This window comes from Cebus imitator, unplaced genomic scaffold (assembly GCF_001604975.1).
Source record: "Cebus imitator isolate Cc_AM_T3 unplaced genomic scaffold, Cebus_imitator-1.0 Scaffold42, whole genome shotgun sequence".
Taxonomy (NCBI): Eukaryota; Metazoa; Chordata; class Mammalia; order Primates; family Cebidae; genus Cebus; species Cebus imitator.
The window spans coordinates 8,661,671-8,670,052 of NW_016107357.1; positions in this window are offsets into that span (position 1 = coordinate 8,661,671).

The window sequence follows — 8,382 nt, forward strand, 5'->3', positions numbered from 1 at the left end:
CCAGCCACCTTCCCAGGCATCCCTCCCTCCCTGATAGATCTCAGCCCCCACCTCAGCCTGAAGCGCCCTCAGAGCTTGTATCACAGCTCTTAACTCCACTTGGTTCCCAAAGCTGTGAGCCCACATACCCCTGCCCAGAGCTACAGCATTTTGGGTTTCTCAGACCCCATCAACACTAATCAGCATCAACTGCAGGACATCCAGGACAGCTGGAGAGGAGCAGTGGTCACTGTGTCACAGTCCTGCCCAAATTCCAGTGTTAAAATTGCAGCAGCCTGGGGCCCACTCCAGAGAATCTGATTTAGCAGGTTGGAGGTGGGGCCCAGGCACTGACATTTTCAAGAGCCCTGGGTGATTTGGATGCAGGTAGCGCTGGCCATTTACATGCTGAGAAATACCGCCCTAGCGTCATCTTCCACAGAAGGCCACCCATCGTCACTTATCACCCAACTCAAGAAGGCTTGGGAGGAAGGGGTAATTTATTGGTTCTAAGTCCAGATAATGGACAAAACAGAGTGCTGTGGTTCAAATGTCCCCACCAATGTTCATGTTGAAATATTTTTTTGAGTCAGAGTCTCGCTCATGTCACCAAGGCTGGAGTGCAATGGGCTGTGCAATGTCGGCTCATCACAACCTCCACTTCCCCGGTTCAAGTGATTCTCTTGCCTCAGGCTCCCAAGCAGCTGGGATAACAGGCATGCACCATCACACCCAGCTAATTTTGTACTTTTAGTAGAGATGGGGGTTTCCCCATGTTGGTCAGGCTGGTCTCGAACTCCTGACTTCAGGTGATCCGCCCACCTAGGCCTCCCAAACTGCTGGGATTACAGGCGTGGGCCACCTTGCCAGGCCCATGTTGAAATTTAATTGCCATTACGATGGTGGCATTGGCAGGTGGGGCTTTTGCAAGGTAATTATGTTATGAGGGCTCTGCCCTCAGGAATGGATCCGTGCCATTATCTCTGGAGTGGATTCTTGATAAAAAGGATGATTCTGGACCACTTTGCTTTGTATCTCACATGCTCACTTCTGCCTTCCATCCTTCTGCCATGGCAGGGCCCTCACAAGATGCTGGTGCCATGTTCTTAGACTTGCCAGCCTCCAGAACTAGGGGACATCAAATTTCTTTTCCACCCAGTCTGTGGAATTCTTTTTAAGTTTCTTATTTATTATTATTTGAGACAGAATCTTGCTACATCACCCAGACTGGAATGCAGTGGTGCGATCTCTGTTCACTACAACTTCCGCCTCCTGGGTTCAAGTGATTCTCTTGCCTCAGCCAGCTGAGTAGCTGGGATCACAGGTGTGCACCACCATGCCCTGCTAATTTTTGTATTTTTAGTAATGTCTGGGGTTTCACCATGTTGCCCAGGCTGGTCTCCTGGGCCCAAGTGATCCGCTGGTTTCAGCCTTCCAAAGTGCGTGAGCTGCCGTGTCTGGCCCAGTCTGTGGAGTTCTGTATGGCAGCAGAAAATGGACTAAAATGCAGTGCAGAGATGTGCCCATGCAGAGCCCTTCAGCTCAGTGCCACCAAATGAACCCGTCACGACTTTCCCCAGCCTGGTAGGTGTTCTGGAAAGACTTGTTCCTCTGTTCTGTTATGGGCCCTCCGCCTCCTCCCTTCCTGGGAAGGGATAGTGTTCACTGTATTATTAATGTCCTGTTGCTATGACAGGAACCGCAGGAGACCCACAGGAAAGATGGCCCTGCTCTCCAGGGCTCACTGGATTCTTGGTTCCCATTGTGGAATAGATGGGCAGGTAAGAGCCAGTGTGGTCTGAGGTCAGGGCTATGCTGAGAAGCTGTGTGAGGACAAGGGCCCTGTGCTGTGTGAGCAGCGGGGTCGCTGGGCCTCTGTGGAGGGAGGACAGAGTACTGAAGGCCAAGTTAGCAGGAAGGGCAAGGCCCAGAAGGGTGACTGATGAATTTGGGTCATGTCCTGGGGAGCAGGTGGGGAGTGGTGAGGAGGTGGGAGGAGGAGGTGGAGCTGACATTGCTGAGTGATCTCTGCTTTAAAGTTTGGCTTTTTGTCTAGAATTCTCTGGGGATTGAAGAGTTTTAAGCTGGGGAGGGACATGATTAGATCTCCTTTTGGAAAGCTCCCTGGCTGTGCTGTAGAGACTGGATAGGAGGCTGTGCCGTAACGGGACAGAACCAGCGAGGGCCCTGGGGAGGGTCCTTGGGAGGTGGACGCAATAGAACTTGGCGCTGATGGGAGGGAGGATGAAAAGAGGACTCCACTACAGACACAGGGATCCAGGACGGTGGACTTGGGGGCAGTTTGGACACACAAGGTTGAGATGCCAGTGGGACTCCACAGTAGAATCGAGGACAGCTCAGTGTAACCCAGGCACCTCCGTTCCCATTGTGAGCAAGGGGAGCTGCTCTGTTACGTTTCTAAGTACGTCATGCAGCCCTCCCTCCAGCACACACAGGAGATTCCCTTTCCCTTCCCCAGGTGTCTTCTCCCAGGTGACACAAACCACTCAGTGGATGGGGTGAGACCCACTCAGTATGCAGGTGTGGTGGCCATGACCTCAATCAGGGGCTCCCAAAGGACTTTTGAACACTACTCAACACCAGGTGGGGTGACCCTCAGCATAAACTGTGGCCCAGCAGCACATCTTACATTGTCACTGCAGACACGTCCTGTTCTGTCAGCTCTGTCTCCAAAATGTACCCTGCCTTCAACTCCCATCTTCACTGCTCCAGCTTAGTTCAAGCCACCAGAGCCCACCCGGACCACTGCCCTTACGTCCTAACTTGTCTCCTGTGTCTACTGCTTCCCATGCTATATAGCAACCAGAGAAATGTTTTCAAACAGAAGCCAGATCATGCCCCTCCTGGGCTTCCCGCCTTCCCCATGGTCCCCTCCCCACCGACACCTCCAAAGGAACAGTGTGCCCACCACCTTTTCCAATCCCATCCCCTGCTGTTCCTCCACCTCACTTTGTGTTGTCCTGCACACACACAAACGTGTTCCTACCTCAGGGCCTCTGCATTGGCTGTTCCCTCCTGGAAGGCTTTGCCCAGATCTTCAAGGGGCTAACATCGCTCAGGTCTCAAATAGTCCCTCCACATAGAGCCTTTCCTGACCTGTCAAGCTAAGGTAGTGGCCCGGTATTATCCCTTCAGTTTTCTCACTGCTTTTCATTATCTTTCATTTGCTTTCCTTATTTGGTCTGCCTCTAGCCAACAGATGTCAGTTACCTGACAGCAGTGCCCATGCTGGACTTCTCCGTGTCTGGTGCTGGGAGCGCAGGTGCTCCAGGAGTGTTTGTTCAATGAATTGTTAGTGAATGCTGCAGAGCCCTGCTCCACGCTGCTTCCTAGCCCTGGCATTTGGGAGCCTGATGACAGCCCTGCCCCTGAAGACAGCACCTGGACAATGTCAGCCTGAGGAGTTAGCCAGGTGGCCCTGGCTCTGATGCTGCTGCTCTGTGCACTCGGCCCTTCTGCAGTCGGGCCCAGGGCAGGCCACCTGCACAGCCTCCGTGCTAGGCCTGGCCTTTGGCCAGCACCTCTCTTCTTCTAGTGCCAAAGTCCACTCCCCTTCTGTGGGAAAAATGGCACTCCTTTTAGGGGGACTGCCTACTCCCCACTCAGTTTGGAGCTGGGCTTAGGAGCCAGTGGGAGCTGCAGGAGGCGAGAGACCCACTGGAGTGTAAGGAGCAGTGGACACTGGCTTCTTTCAGTGTCCTTTTGAGAACAGCGTGGAACCTGAGAAAACACCTACGTGTCCACATCTTACACTGTTTCCGGGGGTTCACACATCACTGAAGCCAATCCACAGGGTTCGAAGGAGGACAGAGGAGCCTGCCCTCCTGCAGTGTCTAAACTGGTAACATAGGTTACCCAGGGCATTTTACACACAAGACTGCTCAAAACCCTCCAAGAATGCTTTGCAGGGAGTGCTCATGTTTCCCAGACTACAAGACAGGAGGCTCCCAAACCAGAGGCCGGGCGGGAGCACACAGGGGAGGGAGAAGAGGGCTGCAGCCGGAATTCCAGGGACCTGGCGGTTGAGAGACAGGTGGGAGCCAGGGAGAACGCACGGAATGGAGAGTACCGGGTGTCAACTTTCAAGGAGGAAGGGGCAGGAAAGAGGGTGAAATATTGCAGAGCAGATGTCAAAGGCTTTATCCACAGAAACTGCTGGTGACCTCTGGTGAGGGCAGAAGTCAGCATACTGGGTTGACAGGACAGATGAGGGGTGTCAGATGTTGTTCAGCAGCCTGCACGTGTGCAACAGAAAGGAGATGCGGCAAAAGCTAGCAGGATCAGGCTCTGGACACATTAGCTTCTTTCCTTCTAAGATGAAACTTGAGGGCTGGGCGTAGTGTTGGCTCACACCTGTAATCCTGACACCTTGAGAGGCTGAGGCGGGCAGATCGCTTGAGTCCAGGAGTTTGAGACCAGCCTGGGCAACAGAGCATAACCCATCTCTACAGAAATATTAGCCAGTAGTGGTGGCACATGCCTATAGTTCCAGCTACTCGGGAGGCTGAGGTGGGAGGACTGCTTGGGCCCAGGAGGTCGAGGCTGCAGTGAGCTATGATTGCACCACTGCACTCCAGCCTGGCCAAAGCAAAAAAGAAACTTGAGCATGCTTTTCATGCTGAGGGGAAAAGGCCACGCCAGGAGGAGGACTGCAATTACTGCAGTGGGGAGGACTCAGGGCAGGCCTGCGAAGGAGGCAGGGGAAGCAAGGCCAGCAGAGGTGAGGATGATGCAGGGCTGAGGGGGCCTTCTTCCCTGTTGGAGGAAGGTGAACTCACTTGTCAGGAGTGGAGGGCTGAGGAGCAGCTGGGGCCTGCTGTGCTGCTGGAGGGGAGCCAGGGCCTGCAAGAGTGCAGAAGGGTCTATGGGCCCTGAGGCCCAGCACACGACCTGGACCTGAGGATGACCTCATTTGATCCAACCACCTTGGCCTCCCAAAGTGCTGGGATTACAGCTAATTTTCATATTTTTAGTAGAGACATGGTTTTGCCATGTTGGCCAGGCTGGTCTTGAACTCCTGGCCTCAAGTGATTATCCTGCTTCAGCCTCCCCAAGTGCTGGGATTGCAGGTGTGAAAAATAAATTTCTGATACATGCTACAAAACGGATAAACCTTAAAAGTATGCTAAGTGAAATAAGCCAGACACAAAGGAACAAATATGTGATTCCACTTATATGAGGAACTTAGAATAATCAAATTCAGAGACTGAAAGTAGCATGGTGGTTACTGGGGCAAGGGGAAATGAGGAGCTATTGTTTAATGGGTAGAGCTTCAGTTTGGGAAGATGAAAAAGTTCTGGGGATAAAAGGGGATGATGGTTTCACAACACATAAATATACTTAATGCCAACACACTGTATACTTGAAAATGGTTAAATTTATATTTTGCCACAATAATAAAAAATCTGTCAGACTGCTACAACTGCCACGTCTCAATACCAGTGTCAGACCGTCTTGTTCTAACGCTGGAAATTTAAAAAGTCAAATCCCTTCCACGTGGACTAATTATTCTAAAAGAGTCCTGAATACAAGATCAATATGCAAAACAATTAGCAACAAACCACATGAAAAAGTATTTTTGAAATACTTAATCTAGGTTCATTCCTGCTTAAGATGTGGAAAGGTGTAAGAGAACATCGTTGCTACGTTATTAACAGTAAGAAAAGGCTAGGCATAGTGGCTCATGCCTGTAATCCCAGCACTTTTCCAGGCCGAGGCAGGTGGATCACCTGAGGTCAGGAGTTCAAGACCAGCCTGGCCAACATGGTGAAACCCCCATCTTTACCCCCCACAAAAAAATGCAAAAATTAGCCAGGCATGGTGGCACATACCTGTAGTTCCAGCTGCTCAAGAGGCTGAGGCATAAGAATTGCTTGAACCTAGGAGGCAGAGGTTGCAGTGAGCCAAGATTATGTCATTGCACTCCAGCCTGAGCAACAGAGCAAAACTCCATCTCAAAACAAAAACAAAAGGCCGGGCATGGTGGCTCACGCCTGTAATCCCAGCACTTTGGGAGGCCGAGGGCAGATCACGAGGTCAGGAGATCAAGACCAACCTGTCCAACGTGGTGAAACCCCGTCTCTACTAAAAAAAAAAAAAAATACAAAAATTAGCTGGACATGGTGACATGCACCTGTAATCCCAGCTATTGGGGAGGCTGAGGCAGGAGAATCGCTTGAGCCCGGAAGTTGGAGGTTGCAGTGAGCCGAGATTGCATCACTGCACTCCAATTTGGTGACAGACTGAGATTGTCTCAAAGAAAAAAACACAACTCCCCCCACCCCAAAAAAAAGATAAAACCAGATAATATTCAAAATCATAACATTCCTTGGGCCTATCTGAGAGCTGGAGCAAAGGCAACTGAGCAAACTGAATTCCCAAGTGTGAGGAGCCCACTCCCACAGAGAAAGGATGCACTGCCATGCCTTACCACATTCAGCATGGATGGAGAGGGTCATGCTGCTGGAGACAGGGAAGAAATGAACTACAGTTTTAACAGTTCTTAAAGGTCAAGTGTTGGGGCATCAATTTCGAACAGCGGAGACCCTGACAAGGAATCACCGTCACTTGCACACTTTCCCAGGATGGGCCTCCAGTGGTACAGAGTAGGAGGGTGGGGAGAGTCACCCTTGGCAGCACAGACAAGTAGAAATGATCAGCTGATCCCAAGGACAGGCAGGAACACCCTTTCCCGGAACCCTTTTCTATGAAGCAAAAACTTTAAGCCACCGGAGAAGGTAAACAAACCCTCTCACATAAAAGACCAGGCAAAAATCTACTCTTAAACCAGTAGGGAGACAATAGAAATATATTATTGTAATGTTCATTTTGTTTTTCTGAGACTTAGTCTTGCTGTGTCACCCAGGCTGGAGTACAGTGGTGCGATCTTGGCTCACTGCAACCTCTGCCTTCCCGGTTCAAGCGATTCTTGTGTCTCAGCCTCCTGAGTAGCTGGGATTACAGACACACACACCACCCCTGGCTAATTTTTGTATTTTTAGTATAGAGATGGGTTTCACCATGTTGGCCAGGCTGGTCTCGAACTCCTGGCCTCAAGCCGTCTGCCCACCTCAGTCCCCCAAAGTGCTGTGATTACAGGTGTGAGCCATCATGCCCAGCCTGTTGTAATGTTCTTATGCTGTATGTGAAGTGGAATAATATATTTGAAAGTAGTCTTTGCTGTGTTAAAGATGTATATTTTGGACCCAAGCACACTAAAAAACAAAACTAAAAACAAAGCAGAAGAACCAATTTAACAAGTCAACAAGAGGCAAAAATAGATCTATAAAAAATAATCCAAAAGAAGGCCACTACAAGAGGGAAAAAATAATCCAAAGAACATATGGGGGCAGGGCACGTTGGCTCAGGGCTATCATTCCAGCACTTTGGGAGGCCAAGGTGGGCAGATCACCTAGGGTCAGGAGTTTGAGACCAGCCTGACCAACATGGAGAAACCCCATCTCTACTAAAAATACAAAATTAGCTGGGCTTGGTGGGCGCATGCCTGTTATCTCAGCTACTAGGGAGGCTGAGGCAGGAGAATTGCTTGAACCTGGGAGGTGGAGGTTGCGGTGAGCCAAGATCGTGCCACCGTGCTACCGCACTCCAGCCTGGGAAACAAGAGCAAAACTCCGTCCAAACAACAACAAAAAGGAACAGATGGGACAAAGAGAAAATAGCAAAACTATATTTAAATCCAATCACATTGATAATTACATTAAATGCAAATTGTCTAAACATGACAAGAAAATGACTGTCAGGTTGGATTTTAAAAAGACTCAAATTATATACTGTCAACGAGAAACCCATTTTAAGTTAAAAAGTAAAAAGATGAATAGGTTTAGCATGGTGTATCATGCCTGTAATCCTAGCACTTTGGGAGACCTAGCTGGGTGGATAGCTTGAATCCAGGGGTTAGAGACCAGCCTGGACAACAAAGCAAGACCTTATCTATATAAAAAGTAAAAAAATTAGCAAGGTGTTGTGGTGCAAGCCTGTAGTCCCAACTACGTGAAAGGTTGAGGCAGGATAGCTTAGAGCCTAGAAGGTCAAGGCTGCAGTGAGTTATAACTGCACCACTGGGTATGACTGCACCACTGGTTGGGTATGACTGCACCACTGGATATGACTGCACCACTGGTTATAACTGCACCACTCGGTATGACTGCACCGCTGGTTGGGTATGACTGCACCAGTGGGTATGACTGCACCGCTGGGTATGACTGCACCACTGGTTGGGTATAACTGCACCACTGGGTATGACTGCGCCACTGGGTATGACTGCACCACTGGTTGGGTATGACTGCACCACTGGTTGGGTATGACTGCACCGCTGGGTATGACTGCACCGCTGGGTATGACTGCACCGCTGGCTATGACTGC